The sequence below is a fragment of the Peromyscus eremicus genome, chromosome 2 (genome assembly GCF_949786415.1).
Source record: "Peromyscus eremicus chromosome 2, PerEre_H2_v1, whole genome shotgun sequence".
NCBI lineage: Eukaryota > Metazoa > Chordata > Mammalia > Rodentia > Cricetidae > Peromyscus > Peromyscus eremicus.
The window spans coordinates 130,924,579-130,942,327 of record NC_081417.1 but is presented as its reverse complement, the minus strand read 5'-3'; the positions used below and the strand labels follow the sequence as shown (position 1 = coordinate 130,942,327).

Sequence of the window (17,749 nt, the reverse complement as noted above, 5' to 3'; positions counted from 1 at the left end):
AATACAATGAAGTCTCTCATTCTAAAAAACTAAAAGCCAGTAAATAGCATTTTAATTGTATGTTTCAAGCATCCATTTCTTTTTTCTTTTTCTTTTTTTTTTTTTTTTTTTTTTTTTCTTTCTCCAGACAGGATTTCTCTGTGTAGTTCGGGCTGTCCTGAAACTCGCTTTTTAGACCAGGCTGGTCTCGAACTCAAAGATCCGCCTGCCTCCGCCTCCCCAGTGCTGAGATTAAAGGCGTGTGCCACCACCATCCGGCTTTGAGCATCCATTTCAAACAAGCCTTCTGTCTGATGGTCTTAGGATTGCACTCAGCCACCACTGTTGCTCAGGGGTGTTGGTCCTCTCTTAAACTAATTCCCTTCTGTGAGTATTCGCCCTCATAGATTTCCACACAGGATTGTAAACTTTCTGATGCTTGCATGCCTGAGAATATCTTTTGTACTCACACTCAGAAGTGAGTTTTCTTACTCCAGGTTCTTTACAAAAAGAATTTGCTGCAGATTTTTTTTTTTTTAATTTTTTGCCAGGGTTTTACTATGTAGCCTTGGCTGGCCTGGAATTTGCTATATAGACCAGAGATGGCTCAGGGGTTAAAAGCACTGGCTGCTCTTCCAGAGGACCCAGGTTCAATTCCCAGCACCCACATGGCAGCTCACAACTGTAACTCCAGTTCCAGGGGATCCTACACCCTCCCACCTACATGCAGGCAAAACACATAATAAATAAATCATTTAAAAAACTACTTTGGAGGGGCTGCAGATATGGCTCAGTGCTTAAGAGCACTTGCTACTCTTCTAGAGGACCAGCGTTCTATTCCTAACACCCACATGGCAGATCACAACTGCATGTTACTCTAGTTCCAGGGAATCTAATGCCCTCTCCTGGCCTCCAACAGCACCAGGCATGCACGGGGTTTACAGACATGCTGGCTGGTAAAACACTCACACATATAAAATACAAATTAATTAATTAACAAAAAATGTAAAGGACCAGGCTGGGCATGGTGTCACACACCTTTAATTCCAGCGCTCCAGGGGCAGAGATAAATGTATCTCTGTTAACTTAAGGCCAAACTGGTCTACATGCTGAGCTCCAGGCCAGTTGAGGGTGCATAATGAGACTCTGTCTCAATGCCCCCCAAAGATAATAATTTTATATTAATATAAAATCATAATACATTTTAAAAGGACAAAAATGTTGTTTTTTTATGGTTATATGAGCTTCTAATGTTGTTATAGGAAAGTGTACTCAGGATTGAACCCAGGACCTTGCGTGTACAAGGTAAGCGCTCTACCACCGAATTAAACCTCCTTTATTTTTTAGACAGGGTGTTAATAGCTGTCCAGATTGGCCTTGAACCTGCCACGTTGCCTAGGCAAGTGAGTAGCTGGGATTATAGGCCTGTGCTATACCTGTATGTTTAGCATAGGCCTGTGCTTAAATAATTACCAGGACATGCTTTTTACCAGAACTGTTTTGTTTGTTGGTTGGTTTGGTTTGATTTTTCAGTCAGGATATGCTACATCCCAGACTGGCATTGAACTCCATATACCATGTAGTCAAGGATTACCTTGAACTTCAGGTCTGCCTGAATCCACCTCTAAAGCCATGAGCCAGTATTGGGGAGCAAACCCAGGGGCTTTGTGTATGCTAGACAAGGACTCTACCTACCTAGTTATATCCCCACCTAAGCCTTAAGTTTTTGGTTATTTTGTTTGCTTTTGAGGCGCTGCCAACACCATAGCCCCAAATGACCTTCACTGTCTGGCAGATACCACAAATCCAGGACTGCTTCCCATGCATGCCGTGCACATGATATTCTAGGCTGGCTTTGAATTCCAGCTGATCCTCCTGCCCCAGCCTCCTGAGTGCTGGGATGACAGGGATGCACCACACTCTGCTCTCATTTGCTCATGATGTCTTCCTGGGCTGGTGTTCCTTAAGTAGCTCAGAGGACCCTAGAATTGGAGCCAGTCACCTGAGTGGTAGGATTACTGGTGTGAAGTGCCACACTGCTCCCTGCACAGATCTGTAATGCGTTCTTTTGAGAAGTCACATAAAGGCCTGTAATCCCAGCACTTGAGGCAGAGGCAGGCGGGTGGATCTGTATGAGTTCAAGGCCAGCGTGCTCTACATAGTGAGTTCCAGGACAGTCAGAGCTACAGAGCTACATAGTGACTCTCTCTCTCTCTCTCTCTCTCTCTCTCTCTCTCTATCTATCTATCTATCTATCTATCTCACTCTCAATGTGTGTGTGTGTGTGTGTGTACATATATATCACATCAGAGCTGGCTATGGTGGAACACAACTCTAATCCTAGCACTCAGGAGGTGGAGCTAAGGAGATTAGGAGCAAGGTAATCCTTGGTTGCATAGCCATTTCAAGGCTAGCCTGAACTCCTTGAGACCCTGTCTAAAGAACTTCACGGGCTGGAGAGATGCCTCAGAGGTTAAGAGCACTGACAGCTAGGGCTGGAGAGATGGCTCAGAGGTTAAGCGCACTGACTGCTCTTCTAGAGGTCCTGAGTTCAATTCCCAGCAACCACATGGTGGCTCACAACCACCTGTAATGAGATCTGGTGCCCTCTTCTGGACTGCAGGGATACATGCAAGCAGTCCTGTATACATAATAAATAACTAAATCTTTTAAATAAATAAATAAATAAATAAATAAATAAATAAATAAATAAATAAATAAATAACTTCACATGCCAAGTGGACAGAGTGTACCGCTGGGACACAGAGTCTTTCCATCCTCGCCCACTCAGCCAGAACTAGGCATTGAACTTTTCTGTCTTGCTTTATTACACAGCTAGTTCACAATCGTTATATTTTTATTTTTTTCAAGTTATTTTGACTAGTCCTTGTTTTTCTTCTAAATGAACATTGGATCATTTAGGGGAAATTCTCAATTATTACCTATTATATTTTATTTTATTTTGAGGTAAGGTATTATTGGGGGTTTCTTTTCTTTTCTTTTTAAGTGTATTTCATGTGCATTGGTGTGAATGTGTCAGATCCCCTGGAACTGGAGTTATAGACAGTTGTGAGCTGCCATGTGGGTGCTGAGAATTGAACCCAGGTCCTCTGGAAGAGCAGCCAGTGCTCTTAACCGCTGAGCTATCTCTCCAGCCCCATCTTTTTTTCTTTTTCATATTTCTTCATTTATGTGTATGAAGTTTTGTTTAGTTTTGGGTTTTTTTGTTTTGAGTTTTCTAGACAGGGTTTCTCTGTGTAGCTCTGGCTGTCCTAGAACTCACTCTGTAGACCAGGCTAGCTTCAGCTTCAGAGATCCACCTGCCTCTGCCTCCCAAGTGCTGGGATTAAAGGAATGCACCACCACCCAGTTTATTTTATGTGTATGAGTCTTTTGCTTGAATGTATATCTATGTACTCCATGCATGCCTGGTGCCTGAGCAGGTCAAAAGAGAGCTGGGTCCCCTAAAACTGGGGTTACGGACTGTTGTGAGCTGCTGTGTGAGGTGCTGGGAATCAAACCCGGATCCTCTGTAAGATCAAGTGCTCTTACCCGCTGACCCATCTCTCCAGCATCACCAACCTCCCTTTTCTTTCTTTAAGAGACAGGGTCTCCCTCATGTAGCCCAGGCTGGTCTCAAACTTTCTGTGTAGCTGAAGATGACCTTGAACTTTTGATCCTTCTACCTCAATCTCGAGAGTCCAGAGGTTACAGGACTGCACTATCATACCCAATTTACAGTGCTTATGAGGTTCTGGGAATCAAACCCTGGGCATCCCTCCTGCTGGGCAAGCACTCTGAATCATATCTCCAGGCTTCCCTCGCTCAGTTTTCTTAACAGATTTTTATCATATGTATATGTGGCAGGAACACATCTGAAGAATAGACATGTGCTGGTTGTTTTATGCCAACTTGACCCAAACCTAAACATATCTGAAAAGAGAGAGCCACAATTGAGAAAATGCCTCCATAAGATTGTCCTGTGGGCAAGCCTGTTGAATATTTCTTTTTTCTTTTCTTTCTTTCTTTCTTTCTTTCTTTCTTTCTTTCTTTCTTTCTTTCTTTCTTTCTTTCTTTCTTTTTGTTTGTTTATTTGTTTGTTTTTCCAGACAGGGTTTCTCTGTGAAACAGTCCTAGCTGTCCTGGAACTTAGTCTGTAGCCCAGAGACTAAGTGTGGGCCACCACTGCCTGGAGGATATTTTCTTAACAGGTGATTTTTATGTGGGATGGCAGAGCCCATAGTGGTCAGTGCCATCCCTGGGCAAGAGGTCTTGGAGTATTTAAGAAAGCAGGCTGAGGGGCCAGGCGGTGGTGGCGTACGCCTTTAATCCCAGCACTCGGGAGGCAGAGCCAGGCGGATCTCTGTGAGTTCGAGGCCAGCCTGGTCTCCAAAGTGAGTTCCAGGAAAGGCGCAAAGCTACACAGAGAAACCCTGTCTCAAAAAACCAAAAAAAAAAAAAAAAAAAAAAAAAAAAAAAAAAAATGAAAGCAGGCTGAGAAAGTTATTGGGAGCAACCAAAATAAACAAATAAGCAGCATTTCTTCATGGTCTCTGCTTCAGTTCCTGCCACCAGGTTCCTGCCCTGACTTTTTTGGGTGATGAACTATAAGGCATAAGATGGAATGAATCTTTTTCTTTTGGTCCTGGTGTTTTATCACAGCAAAAGAAATACTAAGAGGCTGGGCAGTGGTGGCGCACTCCTTTAATCCCAGCACTCCGGAGGCAGAGCCAGGTGAATCTCTGTGAATTTGAGTCCAGCCTAATCTACAAAGTGAGATCCAGGACAGGCTCCAAAGCTACACACAGAAACCCTGTCTCGAAAAAAACAAAAAAAGCTGGGCGGTGGTGGCGCACGTCTGTAATCCCAGCACTCGGGAGGCAGAGGCAGGTGGATCTTTGTGAGTTCAAGGCCAGCCTGGTCTACACAGCGAGATCCAGGAAAGGCGCAAAGTTACACAGAGAAACCCTGTCTCGAAAAACCAAAATAAATAAATAAATAAATAAATAAATAAATAAATAAATAAATAAATAAATCACAAACAACAGCACTAAGCTTTCAATTTCTTTAAAAAAGAAAAAGAAAAAAGAGCTTGCTAGTGGCACACTCCTTTAATCTCAGAGTTCTGGAGACAGAGGCAGGCAGATCTCTGTGAGTTTGAGGCCAGCTTGGGTTACACATCAAGTTCCTGGCCAGCCAGGACTAGATTGTGAGATCTTGTCTGGGGGAAAAAAAAAGGAGGGAGGGGCTTAAATCTTGACCTAATAGCTAAAGATTCTTTCAAATCAATAGGGGCAAAAAAAGTAAATACCCTGAGTAGAAAAATGGACATGGGGACAAACAGGCAATTTCAAAAGCAGATACACAACGTCTCATAACAACATGAGAGGTTCTCAGCCTCACTAAGTTGTCCAAGGAATGCAAATTCAAACAAGAATAAGGTGCTGGTGTTTGACTATCAAATAGGAAAAACAAAAACAAAACAAAACAAAACAAATTAGCCAAAGTCATACATCATTATTGATGTAGGGAATTGGAAACATGTTGCTAGTGGAGATATAGACTGATTCTACCCCTTTAAAGAAAATTTTGCAATATTTATCAAGAGTCATATTGGGCACTGAGGATGTAGCTCAGTTGTTGAGTGCTTACCTAGCATGCTCAAGGCCCTGAGTTCAATCCCTGACACCACATGACCAGGTGGAATGTAATCTTGGCCCTCCCGATACTTCTGTTATGGAGATGGGAATATCAGCAGTTCAAGCTAGTCTTCAGCGACATAGTAAGTTCCAAGCCAGTGTGGGAAACATGAGATTCTATAGCAAACAAAAAGGCATCCTGGATATATAGCTCAGTGATTGAGAACTTCCCTAGCATGTGTGAGGCCCTAAATGCCATTCCATCCTCAGTACTCATCGGGGCAGAAAGTTTCAGTTGGAACTGCAAAGTATTTTTAGCCAGGCATAGTGTTATACATGCTGTTTTCTAACAATTTCCTTCCAGACAGAACATTCCATCCAAGCAGTGGGTGGTGGCGCACGCCTTCAATCCCAGCACCTGGGAGGCAGAGGCAGGTGGATCTCAGTGAGTTCAAGGCCAGCTTGGTCTAACAAGGTAGTAAGTTCCAGGACAGCCAGAGCTACATAGTACTACATAGTAAGACCCTGTCTGTCAAACAAAACAAAAACAACAACAAGATCTTCCAAAGCTCCTCGTGCCTGAGGATGTCCTAGGACTGGAGAGATGGCTCCGCAGTTAAGAGCACCTGTTGCCATGTAGGGGCTCAAATCATCTAAAACTCCAGTTCCAAGAGGTCTGACGCCCTCTTCTGACCTCCGAGGACACCAGCCACACGTGTGACGCACAGACATGTGTGCAGGTAAAACTCAGACACAAAAAATAAAATCAACGTTAAAAAAAAGACTAAAGATATTCTTTTGTTGTTGTTTTCCGAGACAGGGTTTCTCGGTGTAGCCCTGGCTGTCCTGGATCTCACTTTGTAGACCAGGCTGGCCTCTGCCTTCGGGGTGCTGGGATTAAAGGCTTTTGCCATCACAGCCAGCTGACTAAGGCTATACTAAAGGGAGGTGAGAAAAAAAAAAAAAATCAGTCCTTCAGGGAACCTCTCAACACTTTAGGAAGTCCCTGAAACCGACCAGATACAGTAGTCCTCTCCCTCCCTGTGTATATATAAGCAGTAAGGACTGCTAGGAGACACTCTGAGACCCTGTGTTGTTGGTCCAGTGACCACAGCACTGTGTGAAAATTGTTATTCTTGTGTCTCCAGCTGCCTTGAAAAGATACTTTCCAGCTTGTTGAGCGGCTTGCAGGCTGTGCACTGCACTGCAGGTCATAGCTTCTGTGAGCCATCACTCATACTGGGGCGGGGTTTTAGTGACACAGCTGTCATTGAGTCATTTTTGTTCCTAGTAACCCTTCACCCATGTTCCTAGAAGTAACCCCAATAAAACTGTTTGGTTTACTAGGTTGGACTTTGGTGGTCTCCACACTTTGGTCTGTTGTCAGTTCCCTGTCTATGGTGAGTAGACATTTGTTCGTGTCTTCTCCAGGAATAGTGTCACACAACACATGTCAGTCATCCTAGTATTTGGGACACAGAGGTAGGAAGATCAGGTGTTCATGACCAGTCTGAGTTACATATAGTAAGTTTAAGTCCAGCCTGGGCTACATGAAACCTCATTAAAACAAAGCAAAAACAAAAACAAAAAACCCAGCCAAATAGGAGAGGAGAATTGGGATTGACTTTGATCAAAATACACTGTGTATATGTATGGATTTTTCAAATAATAAAAATATTTAAAAAAATCAACTATACAAAAGATAAGGCTGGAGAGATGGCTCAGTAGTTAAGAGCAGTGACTGATCTAGAGGACTCCTGTTCTGTTCCTAGCGCTGGGTTAGGCAGCTCGGAACCAGCCCATAACTCCAGTTCCAAGGGATCCAGCGCCCTCTTCTGGCCTCTGCAGGCACCAGGCATTTATTCAGACAAAATATCCATACATAAAAATAAAGAAGAGGAAAAATTTAAAGTGCTTCATCATTGACACAGCTATACTTATTTAGGAATTCACATAAGGGAAACAGACAAATAATTTAAACACTGCAGCAATATTCACACTACTGAAAAATTGGAAACAATCCAAATTAGAGATAGCTACATATATAGGATCGATATCTCCTGGGTACTCTTAAATGCAGAATCTTGGATTCTGCCACAGACCTGCTGACTCAGAACTTGTACTCTGTCAGTTCCTTATGGTATTTGTATGAGCATTAAAATTAGAGACAGGCTGGCAAGGATGTGCACCAAAAATATTAGCAACGGTCCAGGGATGATGTTCCCTATCTGTTTCAAAGTTTTCTAGTTCGTATACCTTTGACATGCACTTTTTCTGATGAGCGTCTGAGGTAGAAGAGCACGGTGCTGTGCTTGCATGTGTCATTCTCTCTTCCTGGTGCCTTTCCTGGCCCGCCTTATGCAAGATCAAGTCCTTTGGGAGTCCACGTAAGCCCTTCCCCATCCTCACCAGACTAGTCTCATAGCTAGCTGTGTTGTTAGTCCAGCGACCACAGCACTGTGTTAAAAATTATTATCCTTGCTTCTTCAGCTGATCAAACAGTAGCACGTGGAAAAATACCAAGGAAACTATCCAGGCTGCAGGGCACAAATGAAATTCAAACTGGCATGATAATTACTGCTTGGCTTCTCTGTCTCTACTATACTGTGGACTTGGAGCCAGAACCAAGACTTGCTCACCTCCCAGCTTAGAGCCTGACCCAAAGCAGTCCATGTTTGCTAAATGGATAAAAGAGACATGCTCGTCGGGCCTTCAAGTAGGAGAGAGAAATCGGTTGTCAGAATTGCGTTAGATTTGGGTGCTCAGAATCTCCGTCTCCCTCCTCAGAGCCAGTCTTCCAGCTCCCACAGTGAGCACACACCTTCCTCAGCTCCCAGAATGACTTCCCAGCTCCCACAGTTAAGAAAGGACTCATGAGGGGCTGGAGAGATGGCTCAGTGGTTAAGAGCACTGCCAGCTCTTCTGGAGGATCCCGGTTCGATTCCCAGCACCCACATCACAGCTGTCTGTAACTCCAGTTCTAGGGGACCCAACACCCATGGCAAAACACCAATGCACATACAATAAAAATAAATAAGTTAAAGGAAGGACTCATATCCACCTGTCAAGTCCACTTCTCAAGGACAAGCTGCTCTTTCTGCCAGCCTCCAGCACCAGCACTCATCTGCAAGGTGAAGTTCAGGCCAGCTTCTCCCCTCATTAAGGTGACTGGGCTGACTGCCGAAGCTCCCTGGCCCAGGGAACTGGCTGAACAGGTGAGGCTGTATCAGAGTTCCTGGTGCTTATGATTCTTGTGTCCTGAGCTTCTAACAGTTTACTTTCAGCAGCTACCACCACAGGCAAGGGTTAGGTGTGACTGAACCAGACACGAAGGCCAAAGTCATCAGGACATCCACAATCCCTCAGTTACACAATGAGGGTAATGAGCAATAATGCTGACTTCATTATGCAGGCAAAAAGAAAGAATAGCATTCCTTCACTTGATATTGTTTTTTTTTTTTGGGGGGGGGGTTTCTAGACAAGGTTTTTCTGTGTAGTTTTGGTGTCTGTCCTGGATCTTGCTCTGTAGATCAGGCTGGCCTCGAACTCAGAGATCCGCCTGGCTCTGTCTCCTGAGTGCTGGGATTAAAGGTGTGCGCCACCACACTCAGCATTCACTTTTCTTTTTCTTTTTTAATTTACATACACCTGTTTCCCCTCCTTCCCTCTCCTCCCAGTCCTCCCCCCCTCCTCTCTGCCCCCCCCTTCCTCCATTTCTCTCCAGAAAAGGGCAGGCCTCTCACGAAGATCAGCAAACATGATGTATCAAGTTGCAGTAAGACTGGGCACCTCCCCTCTTATGAAGGCTGAACTAGGCAACCCAGTATGAGGAAAGGGTCCCAAAAGCAGGTAACAGAGTCAGAGACAGTCCCTGCTCCCATTGTTAGGAGTCCCACAAGAAGACCTAGCTACGTCCCATGTAGCTTCCCTGGTTGTTGGTTCAGGCTCTGTGAGCCCCTATGAGGCCAGGTTAGTCGATTCTGTGGGTTTTCTTTCTTCCTTTCTTAAAATTTTTTTCTTTCCTTCTTTCTTTCTTTCTTTTTTTTTTTTTTTTAGTTTTTTATGATTTATTTTATGTATACAAGTGCTCTATCTGCATGTACTTCTGCACACCAGAAGAGGGCATCCATCTTACTACAGGTGGTTGTGAGCCACCATGTGGTTGCTGGGAATTGAACCCAGGACCTCTGGAAGTGCAGCCATGCTCTTAACCTCTGAGCCGTCTCTCTAGCCCCCCCCTCCCTTTTTTTTTTAAAGATTTATTTATTTACCATGTATATAGTATGCCGGTACACCAGAAGAGGGCACCAAATTTCATTATAGATGGTTGTGAGCCATCATGTGGGTGCTGGGAATTGAACTCAGGACCTATGGAAGAGCAACCAGTGCTCTTAACTCCTGAGCCATCTCTCCAGCCCCCAATTCTGTGGGTTTTCTTGTGGTGTCCTTGACTCCTCTGGCTCCTACAACCCTCCCTCTGTCTTCTGCAGGATTCCCCGAGCTCCGCCTAATGTTTGGCTGTGGGTCTCTGCATGTGTTTCCTTCAGTCAGTATTCACTTCTTTTTTTCTTTTTCCAGACAGGGTTTCTCTGTGCAGCTTTTGGAGCCTATCCTGGAACTCACTCTGTAGACTAGGCTGGCCTCGAACTCACAGAGATTCACCTGCCTCTGCCTCCTGAGTGTTGGGATTAAAGGCGTGCGCCACCAATGCTCAGCCAGTATTCACTTCTTAACTTTTAATTATTTAATTAAGTAATGATTGAGACAGTGTCTCACTATATAGTCCTGCCCAGAACTGGATATGTAGAGCAGGTTGGCCTCCATCTGCCTGCCTTTACCTCCCGAGTGCTGGGATTAAAAGGCATGTATCGCCGGGCGGTGGTGGCGCACGCCTTTAATCCCAGCACTTGGGAGGCAGAGCCAGGAGGATCTCTGTGAGTTTGAGGCCAGCCTGGGCTACCAAGTGAGTTACAGGAAAGGCGCAAAGCTACATAGAGAAACCCTGTCTCAAAAAAAAAAAAAAAAAAAAAGGCATGTATCATCATGTACCCCTCCCCCTCTCTTTTAGACAAGGTCTCACTATGTAGCCCTGGTAGCTTGGAATTCACAGAGCTCTGCTTGCCTCTGCCTCCTAAGTCTCCCAAGTGTTGGCTGGACTTAAAGGTGTGCTAAAATAACATTTATTTATTTATTTATTATGTGTTCTTTTTTTTTTTTTTTTGGTTTTTCGAGACAGGGTTTCTCTGTGTAGCTTTGCGCCTTTCCTGGAACTCACTTGGTAGCCCAGGCTGGCCTCGAACTCACAGAGATCCGCCTGGCTCTGCCTCCCGAGTGCTGGGATTAAAGGCGTGCGCCACCACCGCCCGGCTCTATTATGTGTTCTTACGTGAGTGCGTGCATGCCACTGTGCATGTATGAAAGTCAGAGGACAACTTGTAGGAATTGGTTCTCTCCTTCTCCCATCTTGGTCCCAGTAATTGACTCAGATCTTTAGAACGGCAACAACCACTGTTACCTGCTGGTCCATCTTGCCACCAACTAACTTTAAATACAAATTATTTTATTTTACGAATATGAGTGTTTTCTTCCATGTGTGTATGTGCTCTTAAGGGCTAAGCACCCTTCCCCATTACTTTTTAATTTTGCTATAGGGTCCCCCTAAGTCACTGAGTCACCCAGGTTGGCCCTAAAATCACTGCAGCCAACGATCTTGAACTTGTGATCCTTCTGCTTCAGCCTCTCCAATAGGTGAGGACTAAAGCAGAAAAGAGAACAAGCATTTAGTGGTGGCCAAGGAGGACTTCACTGACATTTCCTCAAGGAGCTGAGGGAGCAAGCCACACACCAGGGAACAGAGACCTGGAGGAGACAGCTGGGGAGGATATACTGGGGGGAGGGGTTGTCCTTGTCTCCTTAAGGGACTTGGCTTTTCTCCAAAAGGATCTGAGATGTCTTTTGATGGCTTGAAGAGGAGAAACATGATCTGGCTTCTAGGAAATAATCACTCAGACTGCAAGGGGCCAGGGCAGAAGAAGACATTTAGGACGCTATGGCAGTTACCCTGTTCAGGCTATAGATGGCTGGGACCAGGGTGCAGTAGAAGTCAAGGGAAATGCTCCCTTCTTGGATGGATTTCTGATACAAATCAGAATCAAGTCCATGTTAATGTCAAAGCACAATTCCTAAAATAAATCAATAAACTGAAACCTCATCAATATCCCAAAGTCACATGCTTCAAGAGACATCATAAAGAAGATGAAAAAGACAAGCTACAGAATCAGAGACAATATTTATAAAGTCTACATCTGGTAAAGGACTTGAATCTAGAATATACAAAAGAACTCTTACAACTCAATAATAACAATTCCAACAACTCAATTCAAAATCAGACAAAAGATCTGAATGATGCCCCCACGTATATATGAACACAGCTAATAGGCACAGAAAAGACGCTCTACTTCATTAGTCATCAGGAAAATGCAAATAATGACCACAACATCATACTGCTTCAAGCCTACTAGAATGGTTGTAATCAGAAAGACAAACAATATCAAACGTTGGCAAGGGTGTGCAGAAATGGGAATCCTCATATATTGTTAATGGGAATGAACATTTCTGAAAACAGTTTTTGCAGTTTCTTAAAAAGATAAACACAAATTTCCTATACAACCCAGCAATTATTCCACCCTAGTTATCTACCCAAGAGAAATGCAAACAGACATTCACACAAAGGCTTGTGCATAAATGTTCATAGCAGCCCTATTCATAACAGCCTCAAAGTGGAGACAATCCAGATGTCAATCAAAACCACAATGGGATGCTAGTCAGCAGCGGAAAGGAAGGAAACACGGATGCAAGTGCAGCATGGGTGACTCTCCAAAAGACATTATGCTCAGTGAAAGAAGCCAGACACAAAGGACCAACCCAATACTGTATGGCTCTATTTACAGGAAACAACCAGAAGAGGCCATCCTGCACAGAGTCTGGCTCCCTCCGCTGCGGTGGGAGCTCGGATCAGCTGCAAGCAGGCACTGGAAATGATGGAGGCTCTTAGTGAAGGGGTAGACATGCTCCAAAATTAGATCAGGTATTTTGGTAGCTATATTTTGTATCATTTTAAATCATGTATGTGTGTGTGTTTGTGTGTGTGTGTGTGTGTGTGTGCAGTTGCCAGGGGAAGCTATAACCCCGTCCAGCTGGAATTACAGGCAGTTGCGAGCCACTAGACTGGGGTGCTGGGAACTGAGCTCTTGGGTCTATCTGCTAGAGAAAGAAGTACGTGCTCCTAACCACTGAACCAGCTCTCCAACCCCAGGCAGTAGGAGAAGGAGAATCTTTTTTTTTTTAAAGATTTTTTTATTATGTATACAATATGCCTGTACACCAGAAGAGGGCACCAGATCTCATTACAGATGGTTGTGAGCCACCATGTGGTTGCTGGGAATTGAACTCAGGACCTCTGGAAGAACAGCCAGTGCTCTTAACCTCTGAGCCATCTCTCCAGCCCGAGAAGGAGAATCTTATATTCAAGAATTCAAGGCTAGCCTAAAAAAATAACAACAACAACAACAACAACAGAAGAGCTAGCCAGATGGCTTAGCTGGTAAGGGTGGTTGCTGCCAAGATGGACAAGCAGGTTCAATCCCCAGGACTCGCGGTAGAAGGAGGCAACTTATTTCTGCAAGTCCTCCTCTAACTTCCGCATGAAAATGCACTGCCCTCCAACCAGTAAATCAACATATTATTTTGAAGAGAGAGTCTCACAATTAACCCTGGCTGGCCTGGCGCTTGCTCTGAAGTCACAGAGATTCACCTGCCTCTGCCTCCTGAGTGCTGGGATTAAAAGCATGTGCCACCAAGTCTAACCTAATAAATATAATTTTAAAAATCAGAAAAATTTAGATTCAATTAAAGTATTTGGGATAGTTACTGTCTACTTTCTCCTCCTTCTCCTTCTTTAAAACAGTCTTTTTTGTTTTGTTTTGTTTTTTGAGACAGGGTTTCTCTGTGTAGCCCTGGCTGTCTTGGAACTCACTCCATAGACCAGGCTGGCCTCGAACTCACAGAGATCCACCTGCCTGGGCTTCCTGAGTGCTGGGATGAAAGACATGTGCCACCACTGCCTGGCAAGACAGAGTCTGATACAGCCCATGTTGGCCTGGAATTTGCTATGTAGCCTTGAGTTTGTTTTTTTTAAAATAGAGACAGGGTGTCTTTATTATGTAGCTCTGGCTGTCCTAAAATTCCCTATGTAGACCCACAGAGATCCACCTGTCTCTACTTCCTGAGTGCTGGGATTAAAGGCAAGCACTACCATGCAAGGCTATGAACCTCTGATCCTCCCGCCTCTACCCCTTAAATGCTGAGTTTGGCAGGGTTGTCCCATTATGCTCAGATATCTGTGTCTGTGTGTCTCTCTCTCTGGAGAAAGTGTCTTATTATGTAACTCTGTCCATCCTGAAACTCACTATTCCAGGCTGACCTCAAATTCTTTTTTTTTTAAACAACTTTTTCACCAAATTCGTGCCCAGTTCATTGACCTATAGCATTCTATGTGTTATCTTCTTTTAGTTAACATTGGTAAACTCTTGCCATCTCGACTCTCCTGAATTTCTTCCTGCTGAAAATCCAGGTATGGCTGAACAGTGGTGGCGCACGCCTTTAATCCCAGCACTCGGGAGGCAGAGCCAGGCGGATCTCTGTGAGTTCGAGGCCAGCCTGGGCTACAGAGTGAGTTCTAGGTCAGGCTCGAAAACTACACAGAGAAACCCTGTCTAGAAAAACAAACAAACAAACAAACAAACAAACAAAAATTCAACTTCTCATCCATGCCTGGATTTTTTTTTTTTTTTTGAGACAGGGTTTCTTTGTGTAGCTCAGAGAAGTTGTTCTAAAAAAAAAAAAATTATTATTTATTTAGTGAGTGTGTGTTTGTGGAGTTTGTGGCACTACATCCCCAAAAGTCAGAGGGCAACCTGTGAACTTGTGGATGTTGGTTCTCTCCCTCCTCGGTTGACTTCAGATCATAAGGCTTGTGCCGTTCTCTCAGTTCTTTCTCTGGACAGAGACGTCCTTCCTTCCTTTCTTTTTCCCTCCCTCCCTTTCTTTTGTCTTCTCTTCTCCTCTCCTCCCCTTCACTCCCCTTCTCTCCTCTCTCTCTCTCTCTCTCTCTCTCTCTCTCTCTCTCTCTCTCTCTCTCCTTTTCTTCCTCCCCGCCCCCCCCCCCCCCAGACAGGGTTTCTTTGTGTAGACCTGTCTGTCATGGAACTCACTCTGTAGATCAGGCTGTCCTCGAACTCACAAAGATCCACCTGCCTTTGCCTCCCAAGCGCTGGGATTAAGGGTGTGCACCACCACTGCCTGGCAAGAGGTTGTTTTTTGTTTGTTTGGTTTTTGTTTTTGTTTTTGGTTTTTTGAGACAGGGTTTCTCTGTGTAGCTTTGCGCCTTTTCCTGGATCTTGCTCTGTAGACCAGGCTGGCCTCGAACTCACAAAGATCCACCTGCCTCTGCCTCCCGAGTGCTGGGATTAAAGGCGTGCGCCACCACCGCCCAGCGAGAGGTTGGTTTTGAAAGCAGTTCAGGCACAATACAATTCTTTCCGGTGCTAGCGGGAATTCTGTTCATGTTTTATGCCTCTATGGTTCTCATCCTTATTTGATCTATATGAGTGTCCTGTTAACATCTCTTTCCTCATGGTCCTTGACAATCTGGGAACTCTTTAAGGCATCCCACAACTCCCAGGAACTGCTCCTAATGGCTTCTAGGGATCCCCTTCGCCTTCCTAAAGCGCCTCTAGGGGTTCCTAGAATCACCCTTTTCGCCCCAAGAGCTGCTAATAACCCCAAATCCTTGCTCAAGGGGAACTGCTTTTTAAGAACCCTAGGGATATCATCCTTCAGGTCCTGTCCTAATGACCCCCAAGGGCTCCTTCTCCTGGGGCAGCTCCCTAACTGCTCCACCTTGCCAGCTGGTGGGGACTTCTGAGAACGCAAGACTTTCAGAACTCAGAGTCCTGGACAAACCCGGACAGGCTGGTCACGTTCTCGGGACTCCTTGACTTTTGAAACTTTCCCGGAGGTCCTCCATCGCCTTTACAGCTTAGGTAAAGAGGTTACTCCAAAAACAACAACAACAACAACAACAAAACCAGGCCTATCGTTTCGCTGGAAACCACCTGCTCGCCCTTCCCCTTTCAACCGGCCGGCCCATTTCGGGGTACTCGCCTCTTACCACTCTGATTAGCTATGGAGGTCTGAGTCAGCTTCTGATTGGCCAACTCCGGATTCAGCTCTGATGCTCAGTGGCCGCAGTCCCGAGAGGTTTAGCGTTTTCTCCTGGCAACAGCCCGAGCAGGCTCTCATTGGCTAAACGGACCCGTAGTCCCAGACGCTGAGCAGCTGTAGTGAGCGCTCATTGGCTGGGTGTGGGCTTAAAGTCACCTTCGGATTGGTTGACTATGGGGCTCTTTGAGGCTGCGCAGAGTCCGACTTTAAAGGAGGCGGAGCTTTGTCTCTTTGCCCTCAAGAAAGACAGTGGGACCGGCGAGTGGCGGCAGCAGGAGCCGAGCCTGAGCCCTGTTAGGGCTTTAGGTTTTAGGTGAGAGCCATCGGGCTTTGGATCCCTTTGGGTTTGATGCTGCCACCACCGTGATTGTGATCTCCGGTGGGGGAGGGTGGCGGGGTGGGTCTGTCTCTGCTGAGTGATCGACATGTCTCTTGACCAGTAGAAAAAGGAGTTCCTAAAGTGAGTTCTGTGATTGGTTCTTTCCAATCTCTAGTGGCCAATGGACGTCGGGAGAGGGGGGCGGGCCCACCGGGCCTTATTTTCTTCTTCCTGCGGCCGGGCCTCCCAGGGCTAGGCGGTGGGGCCGGGAGGGGCAGTGTGTAAGTGTTGAGCTTATGGACACTGGGAACCCGGGCTGCTTTGGGAGCGATGTCGCGGGGGTGGCTGCGGGGGCGGAGAGTGCGGGAGTTTCAGATCGCTATTTGCAAGAGCTGCCTTTATGGAGTGCTTAAGTACCGGGCCTAGCGTCTAGGTTTCGCTTGCATCATCTGAATTAATCATATCGATCATGCAAAGCAGGGGTTTGGGATCCCCATTTTGCAGATGGAGAAACTGAGACTCATCCAGCCTATTCACACAGCCAAGGTCATGTAGTTAAAAAGTGACAGAGACCGGGTCAGTATTCAGAGTTTTCACTCTGGAGCTGATGCTCTAGAGCCCTAGACTCTGCTTTGTTGCTGAATTGCGAGTGGGAAGGTGTCCCGGACCAGATTTCCCCTAGGGAATATATTGCAGGGAGGGAACCCTAGGGTTAGAGAAACGGGAGGATCCACTGAAGTGAGCAAAGAAAATGAGTTATTCAGCAGTTACTGAGTGTCTACTTTGTGGCATGCATTGTTCGGGATTCTGGGCACACAAAGATAAATAGGGCCAGAGGCGAATGAAGCTCCATTGTGGCCCCTTTGAAGCTCAGGGGAAGGGCCCCAGTCCGGTATTTGTGTTATATTTTTGTAAATTTCAAAATTAGAGTATTTTCAAGTTTTTCTTTTAGAGAGAAAAGTCTCCCAGGTTGCACAGGCTTCTGGGTCCTTAAAGGACGTAGTCCAGGTAGATATTGGGGCTGAGGTGGCAGAAGGTGGTGAAAGGTGCCTTAGGGAGGGGACCCTGGGCACATTTCCTGGTATGTAAAACAGGGATAACAGTATGCCTTTCATGCAAAGTTCATGAAAAACGCTTAACTAGAGCTACCGTGGCTTTGTTTGACTTCTCCTGTCTTGGATGGTTTTACTCCATGCTGCCTCCGAAATCCCTTACTAGGTTGCTGGAAGGTTGTAAACAGGTTCCTCCTATATAATAGCCTTAGGAGTGTCAGTGGCTTTGGGGAAGCAGAACTCTTGGGCTGTGGGTGAGGCAGTCCAGTGAGGGACGTACTAGTTTTGCTTCTAAACTGGCTCCTTTTAGTGTGCGTTGTCTTTCCAGTTGTGGTGAGTGTTGTATTATCAACAGTGGGAGTAGGGTCTGCCCACTTGATTGAGGTCCTCATCGAAAAATATGTGTTTTCTCTCTGCAGTTAGGAAGTTTGTCCTGAATTGCCCACTCAGTGCCTGTTTAAATTTTGTCCCATGAA

General features: G+C 45.4%; 1 protein-coding gene across 1 annotated transcript in view; it reads left to right on the top strand.

The window, feature by feature from the left end:
- Positions 1-16,102: 16,102 nt before the first annotated feature.
- The window catches only part of Kdm4a (lysine demethylase 4A), a 50,896-nt gene continuing 49,249 nt past the window's right edge, over positions 16,103-17,749 (top strand). Inside the window, exon 1 of the mRNA XM_059254846.1 lies at positions 16,103-16,215. The gene's annotated coding sequence lies outside the window, so the exon portion shown is untranslated. The remainder of the gene's footprint in view (positions 16,216-17,749) is intronic.